Genomic DNA, 12,137 nt, shown 5'->3' on the forward strand with positions numbered 1-12,137 from the left:
CAAAACTGAGCTCTTGCACAAGCAATGTACAACATGCATGCATACACACATTTACAAATGTAAGATTTAGGTTGTTCTTTAAGTCTACCTTAGTCTGCCAGGAAAATCTTAGGCAGCCTCCGTATCCCCTTGACCTTTTGACCAACTCTGACACATCCCTGGGACCCACCTAACAGCCATCGTACAGAATTCTCTTTACATTAAGGGGTCAGTCAACCCCTACACTGCATGTGATCACAGACCCTCCTGGAGTTTGCGCTTCTGCGCTAAGGGTGGGGCACCATCAGAGGGTTTTTTGGTGCTGCATTTGGCACGCAGAGGATTTGTGCTAAGAGGATCGGGAGCATTTCTAACGCACGGAGCGCCCTCTGGTGTCCGGCTGGGTGGCGAAATGCACAAGGTGCCACTCCCTGTCTCTGAGGCATCATCTACAAATACTTTCAGTTTTAGAGGTCAAAGGGATAGTGCAGGTATCTGAAGCGTAACCGTATAGTAGGGAGCTTCAAAGTCAGGTTCCGGAGGGTCACATCACTGCAAAGTTGTGTGTTTACTGCTGTGGTGGACTCACTAAAGCTTGGTGAGTAAATCAGGGGTGTTAAATCAAGGAAAGCTCTAAACTGTCGTAGCTGCTGCTTCAAGACTGCACATCCTGCACATTTACCACACACATTTTTATTTGACCCTTTTACTAGACGCTGCCATGAGGTTCGGAAAACTCCAGTCCGGATATACAGTCTGCAGTGGAGTAAATGAGTAGACTGTGAGCATACGACCCAGGCTAAATGAAAGGGGAACAAACTCACTTAATGTTTAAATAATCCTTCCCCTCCCTTCAGAGTGTACATCCACATGCGCCACTGTGACCAGCTACATGAGTCACAAAGCCTCATTCAAATATACCTCATGCTTTAGAGATGCCTCATACGACCACACTAAATACACTAGCCGCTGTATATGGATATTCCACACTGTCTTACTTCATTGCTTCAAAGGTCATTTACAACGGACAAAGCCGTGTATAGGACTAAGTGCAATACTCTAATTAACTATAACTATAACTATAATCCTGCTCCTATTTTTTAGATATTTTTTTTATCTCATATTAAAAAAGGTGGCATATCGGCATTGATGGGTACTGACCAATACCAGCAGAACACACTAGATTGGATAACGGAGGGTAAACAAACCATTATGCATTATGCATTAGATCATTCTGACTGACAGGGGAATCTGTCCTAATCAATTATTACCTGGTATTTAAATGGTCATTTTTTAAAATCATAAGATATTTCATTTTGCAACGGTATGTGAATGACTTACATTTATGGTAAAATCGCCCTCAGTGTAGTAATCTGTCAAAACGACTGTCCAAGTCACTGTTAAAAAAATTGAAGTCAATGATGGAAAATATTCGGGAAATACAACCAGTGAATCCAACCCAATCTTCTAACAACTCCAGCCTGAAATAGCACATCCTCACACTGTGTGGTGGTGTTGGCGTTTTTGTCTTCCTGTGGTGCTGAAGAATGTTTAGCTTGAGTATGCTTGCCTACTTTAGATTCTCATCTTAAAGGAAGAGTTTGGCGAAAAATGAAATCAACAGGATTGATCATGGACCCCAGGTGCAGTCGATCAGCCAGGACGGATTTCTTCTTTACCATGGGTGTCTCTAGGCTACCACTGCTATCACGCACCAGACTTAACCTTAGTTTAAGCCTTAGTTTAAGTCTTCATAAATACACACCAAAAACATATCATCCCGCTCAAAACCCACCCAGATCTTATTTTGCAGACAGATTGGTGTGGTTTTGAATACAGTGTGATTTACTTTAGTTAATAAAATTTCTGTTCAATAGAAACCGTTTTACTCTCCAAGTCTTTTATTGAATCTTTAGTTTAAACTTTTTTATGTAGAGTTGTGACTGGCTTTTGAAGTAAATAAAGATTTGGGCTGTGCATTTACAAATGATGAGAATGGTGACAGTCCAACTCCAGTGTTAACAATATCCTCCTAGCCTCTCTGGTTATAAACTAAAGAAGCATGTCAGATATTCAACAGGTCTTGGCTAATCGACTGCATCTGAGGTAAGTGATAAGGCTGAGTATTGGTATTTGATGGGTATCGTCCCCATAACAATAGCAGCAGAAAATGCTAGTTGGGATATCGAAAGGACAAGAGAATGATGCCCATCCAATCCTGTAGAAAATCTAGTCTGAAACAACACACACTGCGTGATGCCATTTTGTTAGCTGTCTATTTCTAAAGCCTATTTGTTTTTGAAGAAGACAATACTGGATTGGTATCATCTGATATTTAAAAACAAAAGAGGCAAAAAAAGAGCCTCTTATTAAACTATGTGTGAAAACTATTTTTATAGTTTATACGTTTCCCCCAACCAGAACATACTCAGACAGTGTATCAGGAGGGAAATGCACAGCGTAGGTGCAGTATGTTTAATTAGTGACCACTCCAAATGCCATCCCTGCACTCTAGAAGTCACATCACTTGGCTAATGGCGCCACCTGTTGTCTAGATTCTACCATACACTTATTTTCACCTGACACCAGGCAGATCTGTCAGAGAAAAGTGTTTGTAAAACACACAGTAGTAAAATAATCACAGATGACCCAATCAGGCAGTCAGTAGTCAGAGTGCGACGCTTTCAGTCAAATGATTATATTACAGTTAGAAGACCACAGGTCTGGTTGCTGACTTCTCTGCGAACTCCAGACACTGTGCAAAGTTGTTCAGTTCCACCAGCAACTCACCTGATTTTGCTCTTACAGCTCACATACATAATATAATGCATTACTTACTGCTAGCTTTTTAAAGGAATAAGCCATTACAGCCAACGAGAAAGCATTTTTGGTTTCCCCAAGAAGCATGTGTCAAAAAGTCATTTGTGAACTAGAAGAATCTTTAAATAATGTAGATGTTCTTTTTAAGGTTTCCTCCTAGACCATTTACACTATGTGGAAGTTCACTGTAATATAATATTTACATGAATGGAAAGACCACCCACCTAAAGTTTTTTTTCTATGGCATCCCACCTTAAGCTGTAAGACTTTACTGTACTACAAAATCTAATGTATCAGGATTATTATTATTATTATTATTATTATTATTATTATCATCATTATTATTGACTACATATAACTCAACCAGGGAGCAAAAACCTTACATAGTTGCCTGGGACCATATCATATTTTGTACTATATATATATATATATATATATTGTTACTGTTGTAAGTTGTTGGAATAAAAATGCTGACAGAATGTACCATTTTTCTTAATGTAGGTTAATTTATATTGGTCAGTTAAGCCTTCATTTTTACACAGCAAGTGCAGCTAATGTGTTCCAATGATGTAGAAAAGGAGTGTACTAAAAGTTACAGATATGAGGTTTACACTTCTGCTAGTAGGTTGGTACCATCGCCCGTAAATATCCAAATTAACTCGTTTATGAGCAGACCGTAAAAGCCCAGAGGCGTTCTCAGTCTATGAAAGCATGTGGCTGTGTTTTGGCAGGCATAGTCGCCCTCCAGGGTTACTGGCCTTGGCAAAAAAATGAATATGATCGTACACTGAACACAATGTGAAACCCAACCCTTCAGTGAGGTGTTCCTGAATAAGATCCTAATTTCACAATGACTGACTTCAGGCTCATGTGCATCAGCAACTGTGAGATTCCCACCCTTTACTCCATCATTGGATCTCAATTGTGGACTCTTCTCTTCAGTCGTCCCAAGGAGGGCACAAGTGTTGCCTAAAGACTTCCAGCTGTAGTCTCATTTGTAGATTACATAGGAAATGAATATGGTCAGCATTTTTCTTCATTCAAATTTAGTTTGGAAGAATATTGAATCCTGAACCCAGCATCGTGAATAAAACGCAATCGTGGAGTTAAGTGTTTCATTACACCTCTAACCACAAGCCAGAACAGCATTTGAAGAGAAAACACTTAATAACCGATCTACTTTAGTGATTAGTAGTGATACACGCTACATTTTTGCCTCTGATCAGAGTGGAAGAGAGTAGGAACAGGTTAATAGTTTAATAGACTAGTCACGTCTGCAGCACCATCCTTAATGTCTAGAACGTTTGTATTTACCTCTGCACTAAACACAGCCCTCCTATTTAAAGACACCACAATGTTTGAGATATAAGACTTCCTCAGGCATGTTTAACTGCTTCCTCAGTGCAGGTGTAAGCATCCAGACTCGATTCTGGGCTTTTGGTTAGCTTTGGAGTGAGCTTTTACTGTGTGTCTTTGGGCTTACCCAAAGACTCCATGAACAGAAATACAGAGGCTACGCTGCAAGCTGCAAACCAATGGTTAGGAAAGCCTAGTTAGAGTTGGTTGAACAGCACTACGAAAAAAAAAAGCCTATCTACACCAACAAAATAGTGAAACACACCTGAATGATGACAAACACATGTGAAGCTCTATATTACGTTGGCTTGGAATGACTGGGCCACGTATAAAAGGCACACTGGAACACTGCTGTAAGTATTTACTTGCATTCAGCCACAGGAGTGCGGTATAAGTAGAGCTGGGCAATATGCCGATATTTTATAGTATTGTGATACATTTTGTTATCGTGATACACAAAATGCTTTGTAAGCATGTCGAGCATATTGTTAGGTGTCATTACAGTGTAATTAGACTGGTTTAATTAGATGAAGAGCAGCAGATGTTGTATAAAAATCACTGTATTCAGTATGGGAGGGTATGTAAATAGTAGTTTTTAAGAATCTGTTACTGCTGATGTATTTATTCTGTGATTACATGTATTGTGATATTGTGTATCGTGAAAAATGTCTTTAAATATCGTGATATAATATTTTTACCATATCGCCCAGCCCTAGGTACAAATTCAGGTACTTATGTTGGATGTTTAGTTCTTGCACTTCTATTTCCATGAAAGCAGTTTTACCATTCTACAGACAACTAATTAGAGAATGGAAGAAATATATAATCAGACAAAAGACCATTTCTACAATCACATGGTTCCTTGAGGTATCAAGTTTCTATACAAGACCACTGCATTTTTTCTTTAATCATGCACCTGTGGTTATGTAGAGCACTACTGAACCTGAGCTCATTTTAAACACAATGTAACTACCCATCCAAGAATTGCCAAACCAAAAATTTGCCAGTATAATGCTTATACATCCTCACCAGATGGGGGCAGCAATGCCATCTTTTCAAGGTGGTGTTGTTACTAGGTTTAAAATATGAGCTCAGAAAAAGCTCCTATTAAGATAAGGGGTCTCCAACCTGTAGTATATGAACCACTCTGAACTGGTACCATGCCAGGAGCTTACCGGGGGACATGGTACCAACTCCTAGTGGTTCATAAACTACAGGCTGAAGACCCCTCATCTGGCCATTTGGATTAGCGCAGGATTAGGTCTCCAACCTGTAGCCGGTACCAAACCAGAAGTTTTTAGGACAGGAATAGCTGAAAAAAGTGACACAGTAAGTGCTGCATATACTGTTAATGACTGTTCATGGTAAACAACAGTATTCTAATGCCACATCTTCTCCCAAACCAGGGGTGTTGTAAAAAAGCATAAATATTCTGTACCATTTTCAATACCATAGAAAGAGATTCCCAGTAAATAGTTCCCAGTTATTGCAAACACTACAACACACCACAGATCACACGCAAACAAGACATCCTAAAGAGTCACTGAATCAAAGCCCAGGTTGGCTTAGACTTCACTTATAGTGTTAGATGATCACCCCTCACCAAACATCAGTGGTTGTGTTCACATTGTGGAGATCCTCACCTGGTCCCTCATCCCCACCAGCATCCTTTCCAAAAAAGAGCCCAGCAACATCTCTACCTCCTTCTTGGACTATGGAAAGCTCAGATAGAACCCTTCATCCTCACCATGTTCTACAGAGGGTCATGCTGAGAGCATCCTGATCATCTGCATCACTGTCTAAACTGGATATTGCAACGTCTGTGCATAGTAAGAGCAGCTGAGACGCTCATCGGGGTCCCTCTCCCTTCTGGCAGAAGTTGCTGGAGCATTTGGGCCTACTCGGCTTCTGGACTGAACTGAACTCACTCCTACCTCAACTGAAACACACCCCGACTGCACCTCCTTGCACACTTTTGCAGGAAATGTCTGCTGCAAAATACTGCATTGAACAAAAGTACTGTTCTCTTCTACTTTAATAGCTTATAACTAACGGTTCGTGTGCTATAAGCTGACTGTGATGAGATTAGGAGGTCAGCTTTAGCTTAGTTAGCATGACCGTCTGTTTACCAAAGAACACTTGTGATTCTGGCTGACAAAACCCCACTTAGAAGCATTTAGACAGGAATGACTCAGACGGGTGCTGAAAGGACAGAAAGCTGAATTTTTAGGGGTTTTTTATCGCCCTGGGTGTTAATTCTGTAGCCTAGCTTGCTAAGCTAGCATTTATCAGACAGCTCAGTGCAGCTGCTGTTGACTGACAGGAGTACCGGTGATAAACACAAATGGTGTTGGAGTAACAGACAGGCGAAATTAGACAGATTCTGGCGCGTTCGGACTCATTGCTGGTGTCATGACACATCCTAGGACAATTTAGGGCCTAAAGCAACTGCTTACTAGGACATATTTCATGCTGTATTTTGCAAAGGGAGCAACTGAATTTGGTAATATGTGGTTTCCATTTTAATAAAAAGATAAACAACAACACTGTCAGGAAAAAAAAAGGAATAAAAAAGTATATTTCCATTTATTTCAATCGTAAATGGGCATGTGGACAATTTCACCCAATGGAACAGTCAGGAGAGATGATGTGTCAGGGGAATAGGATGTAAATAACTTTTGCTAATATTTGTTAGCAAGCTAACACACGCTAAAGAAACTGGCTAGCTCCATAGCGGACAGCAAGTGCACGATAGCTAGCTTTACCTGTTGTTATTACCTTTATATGCCAGCGTAGCAACATGTGATTCACATTTAATAAATAAGAAAATAAATAAACAGCAACGCTCTATCGAGATAAAACCTTCTCAGTAATGATCAGTAATTATCTTTCCATAGATTTTACTCTGGCATATTAGTATGATCGCTGCATGATAGTGGGCAGTGGTGGCTCAGCGGTTAGAGCGCCGGGCTATCAATAACAGGGTTGTGGGTGTGATACCCGGGCTCAGCAAGCTGCCACTGTTGGGCCCTTGAGTAAGGGCCTTTACCCTCTCTGCTCCCCGGGCCCTGGAGTTGGCTGCCCACCGCTCTGGGTGTGTGTGTACTCACTGCCCCTAGTTCACTACTGTGTGTTCACTACCACAGATGGGTTAAATGCGGACACATTTCGCTGTACAGTGACAAATACGTGCACCTTTACTTTTACCTATACCTGAAGATGGGCAATTAATCACATGCTTGATTTTAACCAATGGAACAGTCGGGGGGAAAGGATGCGTCACAACACCGGCTATCCAAGCTTAGAGAAGCTAGCAGGCTAAACACCACAGCACAGACTGTGTTCCAGCTAACGGAGGCTCAAATCACACATGTTTAGAGGATAATGTCTCTTATCTGAGAGCGCAAAGTCGTGTGAATGATCTTAGGAGTGTTTCAGACTGTTTTTCTTGGCACATTTAGCAGACTGCTTCATCCAGGTTCGAGCGCTGTGTGTGTGTCACTCGGAACGCTAATCTCTAAAATCTAGTGAGCTCCCACAGCGCCCCCACCCTGCGGCCCTCTGAAATGCACATGAACAATTTATCTAGCTACTCTGGTCGAGAACTAGACAGAAGCAGATCTGAAATTTCACAACATTTCTCAACATTTTTTTTTCTAAATTTGACACGACAAATGTCGGAATTTTGAACTACCATCCTTATTTGGAGGGACAGTCATAATTTTAAATACCACGGTATACGGGATTATCATTGTACCGCCCAACAACAAAAGTTTCTTGAACTTCGACATAAAAAAAACTAACAAAAAAAACCCACACCTATACCTAATTTAAAGCTTGATGGTAGGCTTATTAAATGATATTATTAAACACAACAAAAACAAATGCTCATCAATTATTAACTAATATGAGGTCTTTGCCTACTTCATGAGATGGTCAAATGATATATCACCATTAATAAAAGCACTGAAGCAAAACACACTTAGTGTCCAGCTCACAGAGCTTCTTTGTTTACTACTAGTGGGTATGGGTTACTGCTGAGGGCACTGCAAGCTGCCGATTCTGCAGGATGAAAGTGGTGAATCAATATAAAATAGGGGAAGCAAGTTCTTATGGGCGTGTTCTGGTGAGATCTTTGGTGAGTTCTTCGGTGAGTTCTTGTTAGGCAGGCTAGACGTTTTTTCCAAGGATGAGGCCCTATCTTAATGTGAGAGATGGTTATTATCTATTAGTGCTGAAAGTGGGGTAATCACGTAGCAAGTTTAGCCTAACATTAACAATAACTTTTTTTTATGGGAGTAATATGGGAGGTGCTGATTCAGAGCCAAAAGACTAGTGTCTAAAGAACACACCTAGCAGGCAGAGACATCGTTCATGCTTCAACACGACGCCTTTAGCGAGCAGTATGAACTTCAGACATGACAACAAATATGTGCATTCAAGCAGGTACAGATGAGGGCAAAACACGACTGTTTAAACAGACACCAAACACGCCTAAGCACGCACTTCACGAGGCTCGATGAGGATGACGAGGTGGCGCTTGCCTCGGTTTGCTCCTCTAGCTATGCCCATATTTTAAGAATGAACAATGATCATTTTTTTATTTATTTTAAAGGTTTTCTAAACCTGAACCTTTTCAAAATAATGATGCAACAGTATGCAGAGGGGAAAAAACTCTAAAAGCCTGCTACACACAGAGGTAATTAAAAAAGCCTTTTCAACCACATCCAGGACAAATGGAATTAAGACATGCCTGCCGTTTAATATCACTGGGCTATGTCTTTTGACTTTTGACCTTATGGTTACATAAGCAACAACCAGCAGAGAGAACAGGAAGCAGCAGTGGCCACATTACTCAAGTCCACTTTGCGCTCCAGAAAAACTGTTCGCTTCCGTACCGGCACCATTACACAACTGCAGAGCACATCTCAAGCCCTGATGGGGAAAGAAAAGTGCAAGGCAAGCTGTTTAGTTTTAGCAGTGCAAGGAAAGTATGATGGGAAAGCTAGAGGAAGAAAAGGCTTATGATAAAGAAAACCAACAGAAAAAAAAAAAAAAAAAAAAAGTCAGGTGCAAGTGATGCCCAGTCATATAGGTGTGGTCTGGCATGGCAATACTGAGCTTTCAATTATTTATTGGAACTGCCTTTCTTTTCTAGGGCAGAGTGAGTGTACCGCATACATCTTTAATAAAGACAAAAACAAGAATTTGGTGTACAGGTTTAAGTGTTTGTGGGGGTTCTGAATTCAGCACAGGCTCAAAATTATACACATTATCCATACAGCACACCTTATATTTGGTTAAATGTCCCTTAGCAAGTCACACATTGACCAGATGCTTTTGGTCGGCATCAACAAGCTTCTGGCAGAATTCTGACCACTATTTAAGGCAGAATTGGTCCAACTTTTAAACACACGTTTTTAATGGGATTCAGGTCAGGACTTTTGGAGGGCTTGTTAGCCTGTTTTATTTTTTGAGCACCCAAAAAAAAAAAAAAAAAATAATAATAATTTTTTTGATGTGTGTTTGGGGTCACTGTCATGTTGGAACACCCAACTGCGTCCACGCTTCAACCGTCTAGTTCATGGTTTGAGGTTATGCTGAAGAGTTCTGAGGTAGTCCTTCTTCATGTCCAAATTATTCTACTGGCAGCAAAACAGCCCCATGATGCTACCACCACCATGCTTAACCGCTGGTACAGTGTTCTTGGGGTTGAATGCCTCATTCTTTATTCCTCCAAATATACTTCTGATCATTGTGACCAACTTTTTCTTTGTCCATATGGTCGGCTGCAAACTATAGCCTCTCAGCCTCTCACAGCAATGTAAAACTCTTGACTGTAGACAGTGACACTGGCGGTTCTGTAGCTTTCAGTACCTTTCAGGCCGGTGACCACGTGGGTCTTCTTCCAGACCTTGCCAATTAATTATCTTGGAACCTGGAAGTGACATTCCTGATTGTGTAAATCTATAATCACCCTCCTCAGATCTGCACTGAGCTCCACGGACTTTCACATAGTACTGTGTGTTGGTCAATTCCATGAGTGTTGTCAAACAAACCCCTGTGGGCACAGAGGAGCTACCAGCTGTAGTCAACAAAGATGACTAACAGGAAGTGTTAAGACATTTTGAAACATTCAGCACCACTGAATTAATAATCTATTATATATATATTTCTATCCTGTATGTGTAATTTTGAACATGTGCTGATATCAGAACCCCCCCCCCCCCCCAAACATTAAACTTATGGTGATTAAATACTTGATTTTGTGTTTAACATATTATGAAACTGCTACCTGCTTTTGGACTAGTTCACCCAGCTTATCCAATCTTCTCAAGCAGCGTCCAGAGTGTGCGTGCTTGTAGTTAATTAGCTGCCATTGTTTTTTTAATGTTGTAATTAAGTGCTCTCTGTATACATGTTCAACCCAAGCACCAATTAAAAACAAGCTAATAAGTGAATGGTGAATGGTAGGTGCTATAAATGTAATACAAGGAAAGCTAAACATTAAATAAATTCATAAAAATAAAATAAAAGAATCAAAAACCCCTGTATCCGAGATGAATTCCAATAGCTGAAATCAAGCTTACAGTCCATTTAATTAGTTAAAGGTTGCTTAATGCAAGGCAACATACTTTGTCTGACACCATTAGACTGCAAACGTCACTAAAATACTCCATGCAAACAAGCATCATTAGGCTGCAGTTTAGTAGCAGACTTACTTTCATGAATTACTTTATTAATTCAATGTGCAGGAGTGTTAGCTTGCTTGTAGCATGTCTCTATTATTTTTAACAGTAAATGATTAAGAAGATTCAGTGACATTTGAAGCAACATATCGACGCTGACACAGCTGACATAGGTGAAACGATGCACAACAGAGGTCTGTTAATACAAATATGTATCTGGAAGATCCTTCACTGGAGTTCTTTCCTTTCTCAACAGTATAGATCTGATTTGTTCCAACCATGCTGATATCTGAGAGGCTGTTGTGCATCTGTATGGTTTGAAGTTCAGGAGTGAAAGTGCTTACCAGCAGATTAGCCGAGGAAGGCAACTGGAGGAAGGCCCACCCAGGCACTCGCCTGAGGTTGTGGTCCTGCAACGGGTCTTGCCCTCTGAGAAGAGAGAGAAGTAGAGAAAGAAATAAAGATCAGCAACCCTGATGATAGCTGGTAACTCTGCAGCAGGCTTATTGTTAAATAAAATCGCAAGAGTTTGGTCAAAGGATAAAATCTGGATTTTTAAAGGTCATAGAATTAGCTAGGCTGTGTATTAGAAAGAACTTGGCAATTTGCTTCATGATACAGGAGTTACAATTCAATATATTGGGACATACTCTAATACTGTTAGCAAGGTGATATTTTGTGAATCTGAGTAAAAAAAAAAAAAACGTTTTTGCAATCAGAACAGCAGGATCTGAAGACATCTAGTGGATGGAGTTTAGCCTCTAAGGATTATAAATATAAACCCAATATAAATGACTTATTATTTAAATTTCATATATTTTATATATACTACCAATGTATCTACTTTTTAAACTTGCTACCCCTTCGCTGCTGTGACACTGTGAATTTCCTCACTGTGGGACTAATATAGGATTATCTTATCTTAAAAAGCCTAAGGCCCATCGGCAGGCCAAAAGTGTTATTACAAAAATCTCTTGCCAAGGAATAGCCCCACCAGTTTGTACAGAAGTCCCTGTAGTTACTAATTAATACACCTCAGTAAGTAATAAGTCTTTCTTCATTAAGGGGTTTAAACACAACACAAACTGAACCACTGTCTGACATCAATCTTTGCATGTAAACTCTAAATTTGGCCGATATACCATGACTATATATTATAAAAAGTTTTATGATAAGTTTATTTCCATTAACCCTTTAATAGGCATTGTAACCACACAGTATACCTTTTTATTTATTTATTTTTACAGGCAAACTTGCCGTAATAAAAACTCTGCAACATCCTCGACTGTTTGA

At 40.1% G+C, this 12,137-nt stretch overlaps 1 protein-coding gene across 1 annotated transcript in view; it reads right to left on the reverse strand.

The window, feature by feature from the left end:
- fam49bb (family with sequence similarity 49 member Bb) overlaps window positions 1-12,137 on the reverse strand; it is a 68,126-nt gene that overhangs the window by 34,777 nt on the left and 21,212 nt on the right. Inside the window, exon 2 of the mRNA XM_072691009.1 lies at window positions 11,189-11,273. The gene's annotated coding sequence lies outside the window, so the exon portion shown is untranslated. The remainder of the gene's footprint in view (window positions 1-11,188; window positions 11,274-12,137) is intronic.

The sequence above is a fragment of the Salminus brasiliensis genome, chromosome 1 (assembly GCF_030463535.1).
Source record: "Salminus brasiliensis chromosome 1, fSalBra1.hap2, whole genome shotgun sequence".
Classification (NCBI taxonomy): Eukaryota; Metazoa; Chordata; class Actinopteri; order Characiformes; family Bryconidae; genus Salminus; species Salminus brasiliensis.